A 10,401-nucleotide genomic window follows, 5' to 3' on the forward strand; every position below is an offset into this window, starting at 1 on the left:
TTTGATCAATGGGTAAAATAAAATGCTCATTCTGTAGATACTCCGCTAAATTGAGTTATTGGAATTTTCTTTGAAATGCAAGAGAAAGGGCATAATGTATTTTTCCTGCCCAGGTGCAATTTGGATATTGGCTAAACATGTGAAAGCAGCAGCAAACATTTCAACAGGAGAAAAAAAGCATTCCACTGGCGGGAGTTTTGAGAGCTCAAGTGAAGAGCCGCGCCTATGGTGCGTCTTCGCCACAGTAATAATTCATTTTAAACTAATTCTAAATGCAAGATTCATGAGTAAATTAGACATTTCAAGCAACTGCTACATACCAAAATACCAGTAGACCTATGTTACTAATTGATGCCCCATTCCTGATGAGCTTGCAAAGTAAACGTTCATATTCTTGATCACCAAACAATTTTTGGAGCTGCATATTTATTTATTATGACAATCCTCTCTTCCTATAATTTGGCATCTGTGCTGCACCCGATCCAATCTGCTAGCTCACCCGACCTGTGTTAATTGACAGTTTGCTGGTCCAATCAGAGTGCTGCGTGTGCGTTTCACTAGCCAGTCTGTTGCAGTTTTCTTTGCAAGGGAGATGCTGCAGCTACTGCCTCTGGGTGCATGGAGAGTAATCCAGGTAGACTCTGTGCCACAAAATGAGTGACAAAACATTACAAAACCTGGCCAGACCATTTCAAGTCATCAGTCTCAAGTCAAGTTCAAGTAGAGTCCCGAAGTCAAGTTTCAAGTTATTTTATTTCCATCAAGTTGAGTATCAAGTCATTAAATTTGTGACTGGAGTCAGACTCGAATGCAAGTTATGTGACTCGTGTCCACAACTTTGGTATTAGGTAACTTTGTCTCTCTATTTGCCAACAGTTAGTGTTAGGCATTTGAGCTGGCCAATAATAGTTGGATGTTCTTTGAATGAAATTTAAGAAAACAAATATTTTAAAGTTTAATGTAGATTGAAATTTGTTCAAGTGGGTGTGTTCGATCGAACAGAGCTCTTGTAAAGTTTTCTTGAAATACTGTACATTCTACAGGAATTATAGTGATGGGGTCATCAAAAACCATGATTTCATGCTTTCATTCATTCAACAGCTTTCATTCATATAAAATTGTACAGCTTGTTCCTCCTCTGTCACACAGAAAGTAAGTGGGTGTTGTTGACTCCATGTCACATATTTAACCTTTTAGCCAAAGGAGGGCACTGTGTCCCAGTCTATGCCTGGTGACAGTTTGACAGACTAGCCTCATAGTAACAGGTTCAAGTTTAGTGAAGGTTTTTCTATTCAGTGCTGCTCCATGTTGTATGATTTGAAATACTCACAAATATCATGCAATGTTTAACTAAGTGTTTCCTGGGAGTTTAAAATAGGCAAATGTTTTTATAAAGATTGTGTCTTTTTCATATGTTAAATCTAATCAGTGAGTACTGAGGTCTAGTCCTATCACTGAATAGATAATACCTCAATATTTTACATACATGGACTTCAATGGTCAGAGAAGAACAGAGGAGAACAAAGAGACCATCAGATCTGAGTAGAGTTCCTGTAGAGAACATATTCCCGATAGCAACATACTCCCAAATATCTGATCGCCTTTGGGATGTGAACTGGAGACAATCATCAGCTCAGATGAATTGTGAGACACATTTTCTGAAAGAAGATGACGTACAAATCCGAATGGCTGAATGGATTCTGTAGAAACATGTTTTAGAAAGCCCTACGTGACTTACCTTTCAACCCTTACTGTGTTAAAGTAAGATTCATAAGGATCAACAAAAAGCTACCCAGACAGTGTCTGTTACTGGTTTCCAGATCCCAAATGTGACCATAATATGTGACATGGAGTCAACCTGCCCAGGGACTGCGGTTGAACATTAGCCGGCAGACTAAAACCGGCACTTTTACTGAAACGTTGATTAATGTGCACTGTCCCTGTAACAATAAAATAAACTCAACTAAACTCAATAATTTCTTAATAAAAGGACATCAAAAAGTACTTAATAAAAGTAAATCATTTTTTACTAAAGTTACAGTTGCATGACAAGCACATTTGCTATTTTCAGATATTACAGCACACTATTAAAAGACAATGCCTTTTAGGAAACTGTAAAGTGATCTTGTATTAGGTCATTCTGTCTCTCTATTCAGCCAATCGTTAGTGTTAGGCCATTGTGCTGGCCCATAATAGTTTGATGTTCTTTGAGTGATAAAATTGATTTCGACACTGCAGATCTTCAGCAAATACAAATTGTATATCATATACATTCATCCATGCTCTGTTGCAACAGTAAATCAGTATAAATTGTATGTTCCATCATAACGGTCCTATAAGGGAGACTGAGGGCAATTGGTACGTTGCAATTGGAACACTGTAATTTCTCCAATCAGAAACAAGTAATGAAACTCCCCCCAAAAGACCCCATTGACAAATAAATGTACAACAAAGTTGAACAACACTGCTCAAAAAAATCAAGGGAACACTAAAATAACACATCCTAGATCTGAATGAATGAAATATTCTTATTAAATACTTTTTTCTTTACATAGTTGAATGTGCTGACAACAAAATCACACAAAAATTATCAATGGAAATCAAATTTATCAACCCATGGAGGTCTGGATTTGGAGTCACACTCAAAATTAAAGTGGAAAACCACACTACAGGCTGATCCAACTTTGATGTAATGTCCTTAAAAACAAGTCAAAATGAGGCTCAGTAGTGGTGTTGGCCTCCACGTGCCTGTATGACCTCCCTACAAACACCTGGGCATGCTCCTGATGAGGTGTCAGATGGGTCTCCTGAGGATCTCCTCCCAGACCTGGACTAAAGCATCCGCCAACTCCTGGACAGTCTGTGGTGCAACGTGGCATTGGTGGATGGAGCGAGACATGATGTCCCAGATGTGCTCAATTGGATTCAGGTCTGGGGAACGGGCGGGCCAGTCCATAGCATCAATGCCTTCCTCTTGCAGGAACTGCTGACACACTCCAGTCACATGGGTCTAGCTTGTCTGCATTAGGAGGAACCCAGGGCCAACCGCACCAGCATATGGTCTCACAAGGGTCTGAGGATCTCATCTCGGTACCTAATGGCAGTCAGGCTACCTCTGGCGAGCACATGGAGGGCTGTGCGGCCCCCCAAAGAAATGCCACCCCACACCATGGACTGACCCACCGCCAAACCGGTCATGCTGGAGGATGTTGCAGGCAGCAGAACGTTCTCCACGGCGTCTCCAGACTCTGTCACGTCTGTCACGTGCTCAGTGTGAACCTGCTTCATTTCTGTGAAGAGCACAGGGCGCCAGTGGCGAATTTGCCAATCTTGGTGTTCTCTTGGCAAATGCCAAACATCCTGCACGGTGTTGGGCTGTAAGCACAACCCCCACCTGTGGACGTCGGGCCCTCATACCAACCTCATGGAGTCTTTTCTGACCGTTTGAGCAGACCAATGCACATTTGTGGCCTGCTGGAGGTCATTTTGCAGGGCTCTGCAGTGCTCCTCCTGCTCCTCCTTGCACAAAGGCGGAGGTAACGGTCCTGCTGCTGGGTTGTTGCCCTCCTACGGCCTCCTCCACGTCTCTGATGTACTGGCCTGTCTCCTTGGTAGCGCCTCCATGCTCTGGACACTACGCTGACAGACACAGCAAACCTTCTTGCCACAAGCTCGCATTGATGTGCCATCCTGGATGAGCTGCACTACCTGAGCCACTTGTGTGGGTTGTAGACTCCGTCTCATGCTACCACTAGAGTGGAAAGCACCGCCAGCATTCAAAAAGTGACCAAAACATCAGCCAGAAGCATAGGAACTGAAAAGTGGTCTGTGGTCACCACCTGCAGAACCACTCCTTTATTGGGGGTGTCTTGCTAATTGCCTATAATTTCCACCTGTTTTCTATTCCATTTGCACAACAGCATGTGAAATTTATTGTCAATCAGTGTTGCTTCCTAAGTGGACAGTTTGATTTCACAGAAGTGTGATTGACTTGGAGTTACATTGTGTTGTTTAAGTGTTCCCTTTATTTTTTTGAGCAGTGTATGTTAAGCTTGTTGGGTTAATATAAATTACTTTTCGTGTCATCCTCTTTTTTTAGAATGATGTGCTTCTTTACTTTATTTGATTCTATTTCAGCATGGACAATACACAGCAGAGTCAGCTGTTTGTATGATCACTGAAAGACCCATWTGGAGGAATACATTTTTCAGAGGTAAATGTCAATCACATAAGAACATTCATTGTCATCAACATAAAGCTAATCCCGGACATGATGCAGTTGTACGTATGACGGTCACAAAAAGTTCACAAAAGATCGAACTTAACTATTGCCATTCAATAGCAACAGTATGATGGCACAGTATGAAGCCTACACTTCGATTATAGATGCCGCCGACAATGTACTCCAAACTATGCTTGTACAATCATTTCTTAAAGTTGACTATCTGATTGCAGACTTGGTTCAACAGTATTCAATAATTAATGTCTACACAATGCTACAACAAGGTAAATTGTCCTAAAAAGTTTGTGTCAGCACAATTAACCCTTGTGACTCTCAATATACAAAAATAAAGAAATGTAGTTTCACATTAGTAAAATGAGTTGAATGCAGTTCATTTAAAGGTCCAATGCAGCCATTTTTATCTCAATATCAAATAATTTCTAGGAAACTATAAAGTACCTTACTCTGATTGTTTTCAATTAAAATGGTCAAAAAGAAACAAAAACAGCTTCTTAGCAAAGTGCAATTTCTCAAGCAAGAAATTTGCTAGGACTGTCTGGGAGTGGTCTGAGTGGGGAGGGGGAAACTGAAAACTAGCTATTATTGGCAGAGAGATTTGGAACTCTCTTTTGTATTGGTCAATTAAGTAATTTACCACTTGGTGATGTCAGCAGGCAGGTCAAACTCCATCCAACCAAAACAGGCTGAAATTTCAGGCGGTCTTTTCAAACAGCTCTTACACTCTTAAACATAACGGGCATTATCATCCTTTACACAATTTTACAGTATTATTCCAACCTCATAGTGTGGAAATATATATGAAACACAGGAAATCACGTGTTTGACAGCACTTGGCCCTTAAATAGTTATTCAAGAAATGGCGACTTCTGGTGAATGGAAGCTCTAACAACCCAGTCTCATGCGGGAGTCCAGGCCATTGAACTATTATGCAAAGGGATCCACACTAGTTATCGGGGACCTTGATAGGTGTTTCTCCTTCTAATCATCAACTCTCTTCCTCCCCGAGAATAGGGCTATCCACGTCCTCCTGAACTTAGACGGAATTATAACCTGCCACGCGGCAGGGCAGAACCATAATTTGTGACATTGCCAGTTGAATTTCCTGGATAATTGTGGTCTACGGCTGTTATTCGACAGTGTCCAGCTTATAAATTAATTAATTTTAGTTAGTACCCTTCTCTGTTCGTCCCTTCTGGATTAAGGGAAGTTACTGTGTTTCATTGAATCCTAACAGTAAAGTCCAAACTAAGTGTGTCTATACTTACTTAGGACTTTAGTTTGCTAAGCGGCCTCTGCTACAGTACAGCTGCACTGAAGGTCGCTTCACTTTGTTTGGGGGCCAAATAACAATTGACATTGTAAATCGTCTGGACCCTTTCCAAGGTACGTACCAGAGAGAACAACAGGCAGCACCAAAATAGCAAACTGGACAGATCATGCATGTTTTACGAGCTTCCCCATGGGGTGGTCATTCTGGGATGACTGCAATAGCCCTCTTCAATGTCAATCATCTGATATAATGTTCGTGGGGTGGCAGTTAGAGCTATGAAGGGCTTGATCCATTTATACCCTAACTGACACACTGAGTTTCCATCTGTGTCTCTATGTAGGTTGACACTCATTGACTGGCCGGGGTTCTGTTCAAGTGCAAGTGCAAGCCAGCAATGAGTTGGATAGGCACTACAACATTATAATGACAAGCTGCAGTACTGTCTGTTCGGAGAGTAATTTTACTGACATATTTATGCAATTATCAGTCATTTCATGGCTGGTAGAACATTTCACTTTGGTATGATAACTGATGCAAATGACATTGAGCAGGATGATTCCTGAATACTGGAGGTGATCAATTCCGTAACACTAACAGATTTCATCAGTAGCCAGTGTATGATGTTTGACACAATAATCACATTATATTCACAGTATTGTGGGTTATCACGGCCTGTGATAATGACATCTGCACTGCTGGCCTTACGCCTACCTTGCCTCTTTCACACAGGGCTCTGTAGAGTTATTAGCTGATAAGCTGTTATTTTGCCTTTGATTGGTAGGCTCTCCAGGTAAAGTGAGATGTAGCCTTGTATAACCCCTGTATGGATTCACTTCATTCAGCCCAGATTGACACATTGAGAGTTTGGGACTATAAAGATTTATCTGCAAAAAGATGATTCTGAGATGATTGGCTTTAAAGTTCTAAATTCTGATTAGTTTGAACGGTGTCAGAAATGTTTAAATTGTATTCTTTTGAACTTAACAACATGAATTGGGGTATTTAGAGCACTATATCGGTAGAGAACATTCAACAGAACAAGGCTATGTCAATAACTCCATTTTGACTAAAATGCCGATAGAACCAAGCTCTCAATGATCATATAACCCTGTTGTCAGAGTAAAGCTTTTAGCCGCCTGTGTGACCATTTAATGGAGGAAAAGGAAATCTCTCATCTCATTTAGTATTTATATTCCCTCTTTGAGCAGTATACTCACTCATCATTACAAACAGGAAATCTCTAGGCTCATTCAGTATTTACTTGCCAAATGTTGAAACAATTCAAAGACAATCTGGAAGTAGGAAGCAATCGGAAGTTAAAAGTGGCAAACTGGGAAGCTCAGGAGATGGTGTTGAACCAATCCAAAGTTGGTCACATGCCTGTGTGATATTCTAGGAAACAAAAGTACATAAGGAAGACCAGTTCATTTAGATTATATCGGTCACACCATAAACTTTATTTAATGAATCAAACATATTGTCAAATTTTCACATGACATGGGCATACAGTACTGTATCAGTCACAGGGTCTTGAAATACAACCACAAAGCAGCTGCCAGAGTCCTTGTACAGTAGCATACAGACAAGAGGACACAAGCATTGTCAGAAACAAACAACGCAATGTGGACTAATATAGACATTGGATGGGAGACCACTTTCTTCGGATTAAATAAAGATACCATTACTTGGCAGGTTCTTGACAGTTCATTGATTATATTAGACACAGTCATTATTTGGAGGAGTGTGTGCTGTGTTTATGCTTTGTTTCTCTGACACTGATCTTATTTCCTTATTCTTCTCTCCATTTTTCTATGCATAGTCAGCAGTATGCATCACTAAACACAGAATTTCAATATCCTCTTATAATGAAACAGTTTCCTTCCTTGTCTTTTTGTGCAAGGCAAGCTGAGCAGTCAGTGTGAAACGAACCAATAATTCCATCAGATTGATCCTGCATGTTAACTGAAGGGGAAAATACACGGTGCTGTGGATTTCTCTGGGGCAAGCTGTTCAGAAAGAGACAACGGCGTCTTGTCATGGATCAAGCAAGCCATTTTTTATTAGCAGGTCCATAAGCTAACATCTGAAAAGTCCAGCCCAAGAGCAATTAATATGCCTTTGGGTCTACTGCCAGCAGAGAGACTATTCAAATCTCTCTCCACACTGTCACTAATGCTCTGCAAATCCCTGCAGATAGGAACATCTGTCCCATAAATAAATAATAATCTCACAGACCCACCATGCTTGCCCACACACATGTCCTCTGGTCCTATCCGTGGCAGATAATACAAATTTATTAGCCATTATGCAATATTCAATCTGAGTGGAGAGTAATTGCAGGGTATTATCAATATTATTATGGCAGGAAAATGTGTGTCGCATTCACCGTCTGCCTCTCAGATGATCACCCCCCCCCCCCCCCCCTCTGGTCCTATCCGTGGCAGATAATACAAATTTATTAGCCATTATGCAATATTCAATCTGAGTGGAGAGTAATTGCAGGGTATTATCAATATTATTATGGCAGGAAAATGTGTGTCGCATTCAAGGGAGAGATCATTATAATGACAAGCTGCAGTACTGTCTGTTCGGAGAGTAATTTACTGACATATTTATGCAATTATCAGTCATTTCATGGCTGGTAGAAATTTCACTTTGGTATGTAACTGATGCAAATGACATTGAGCAGGATGATTCCTGAATACTGGAGGTGATCAATTCCGTAACACTAACAGATTTCATCAGTAGCCAGTGTATGATGTTTGACACAATAATCACATTATATTCACAGTATTGTGGGTTATCACGGCCTGTGATAATGACATCTGCACTGCTGGCCTTACGCCTACCTTGCTTCTTTCACACAGGGCTCTGTAGAGTTTAGCTGATAAGCTGTTATTTTGCCTTTGATTGGTAGGCTCTCCAGGTAAGTGAGATGTAGCCTTGTATAACCCCTGTATGGATTCACTTCATTCAGCCCAGATTGACACATTGAGAGTTTGGGACTATAAAGATTTATCTGCAAAAAGATGATTCTGAGATGATTGGCTTTAAAGTTCTAAATTCTGATTAGTTTGAACGGTGTCAGAAATGTTTAAATTGTATTCTTTTGAACTTAACAACATGAATTGGGGTATTTAGAGCACTATATCGGTAGAGAAACATTCAACAGAACAAGGCTATGTCAATAACTCCATTTTGACTAAATGCCGATAGAACCAAGCTCTCAATGATCATATAACCCTGTTGTCAGAGTAAAGCTTTTAGCCGCCTGTGTGACCATTTAATATGGAGGAAAAGGAAATTCTCATCTCATTTGTATTTATATTCCCTCTTTGAGCAGTATACTCACTCATCATTACAACAGGAAATCTCTAGGCTCATTCAGTATTTACTTGCAAATGTTGAAACAATTCAAAGACAATCTGGAAGTAGGAAGCAATCGGAAGTTAAAAGTGGCAAACTGGGAAGCTCAGGAGATGGTGTTGAACCAATCCAAAGTTGGTCACATGCCTGTGTGATATTCTAGGAAACAAAAGTACATAAGGAAGACAGTTCATTTAGATTATATCGGTCACCATAAACTTTATTTAATGAATCAAACATATTGTCAAATTTTCACATGACATGGGCATACAGTACTGTATCAGTCCAAGGGTCTTGAAATCAACCACAAAGCAGCTCCAGAGTCCTTGTACAGTAGCATACAGACAAGAGGACACAAGCATTGTCAGAAACAAACAACGCAATGTGGACTAATATAGACATTGGATGGGAGACCACTTTCTTCGGATTAAATAAAGATACCATTACTTGGCAGGTTCTTGACAGTTCATTGATTATATTAGACAACGTCATTATTTGGAGGAGTGTGTGCTGTGTTTATGCTTTGTTTCTCTGACACTGATCTTATTTCCTTATTCTTCTTCCATTTTTCTATGCATAGTCAGCAGTATGCATCACTAAACACAGAATTTCAATATCCTCTTATAATGAAACAGTTTCCTTCCTTGTCTTTTTGTGCAAGGCAAGCTGAGCAGTCAGTGTGAAATGAACCAATAATTCCATCAGATTGATCCTGCATGTTAACTGAAGGGGAAAATACACGGTGCTGTGGATTTCTCTGGGGCAAGCTGTTCAGAAAGAGACAACGGCGTCTTGTCATGGATCAAGCAAGCCATTTTTTATTAGCAGGTCCATAAGCTAACATCTGAAAGTCCAGCCCAAGAGCAATTAATATGCCTTTGGGTCTACTGCACGCAGAGAGACTATTCAAATCTCTCTCACAACTGTCATCAATGCTCTGCAAATCCCTGCAGATAGGAACATCTGTCCCATAAATAAATAATAAATCTCACAGACCCACCATGCTTGCCCAACACATGTCTCTGGTCCTATCCGTGGCAGATAATACAAATTTATTAGCCATTATGCAATATTCAATCTGAGTGGAGAGTAATTGCAGGGTATTATCAATATTTATTATGCAGGAAAATGTGTGTCGCATTCACCGTCTGCCTCTCAGATGATCACATGCCCCCCCCCCCCCCCCAACACCTTAGCGCAGTAACTGGTAGAACAAAGTGTTTCGGTTAAACACTATCATTTTCCTTAAAGGGAAAGTTCAGGGTTTTGCAATAAAGCCCTTTATCTACTTCCCCAGAGTCAGATGAACTTATGGATACCATTCTTATTTATTTGTGTTTAGTATGAAGAAGTTAAAGGTAGTTTTGCGAGCCAATGCTAACTACCATCTACAGGAACAGTTAGCTGCACACCTGAACACATAAATGGACTAGATAGAAATAGCTGGATTCAAGGATGAGGACCCAGGCAGGGGATTTCGAATCAAATTAGTAGGCATCTTGATGATGTGCATAGTCTGTCT

This window comes from Salvelinus sp. IW2-2015, linkage group LG32 (genome assembly GCF_002910315.2).
Source record: "Salvelinus sp. IW2-2015 linkage group LG32, ASM291031v2, whole genome shotgun sequence".
NCBI lineage: Eukaryota > Metazoa > Chordata > Actinopteri > Salmoniformes > Salmonidae > Salvelinus > Salvelinus sp. IW2-2015.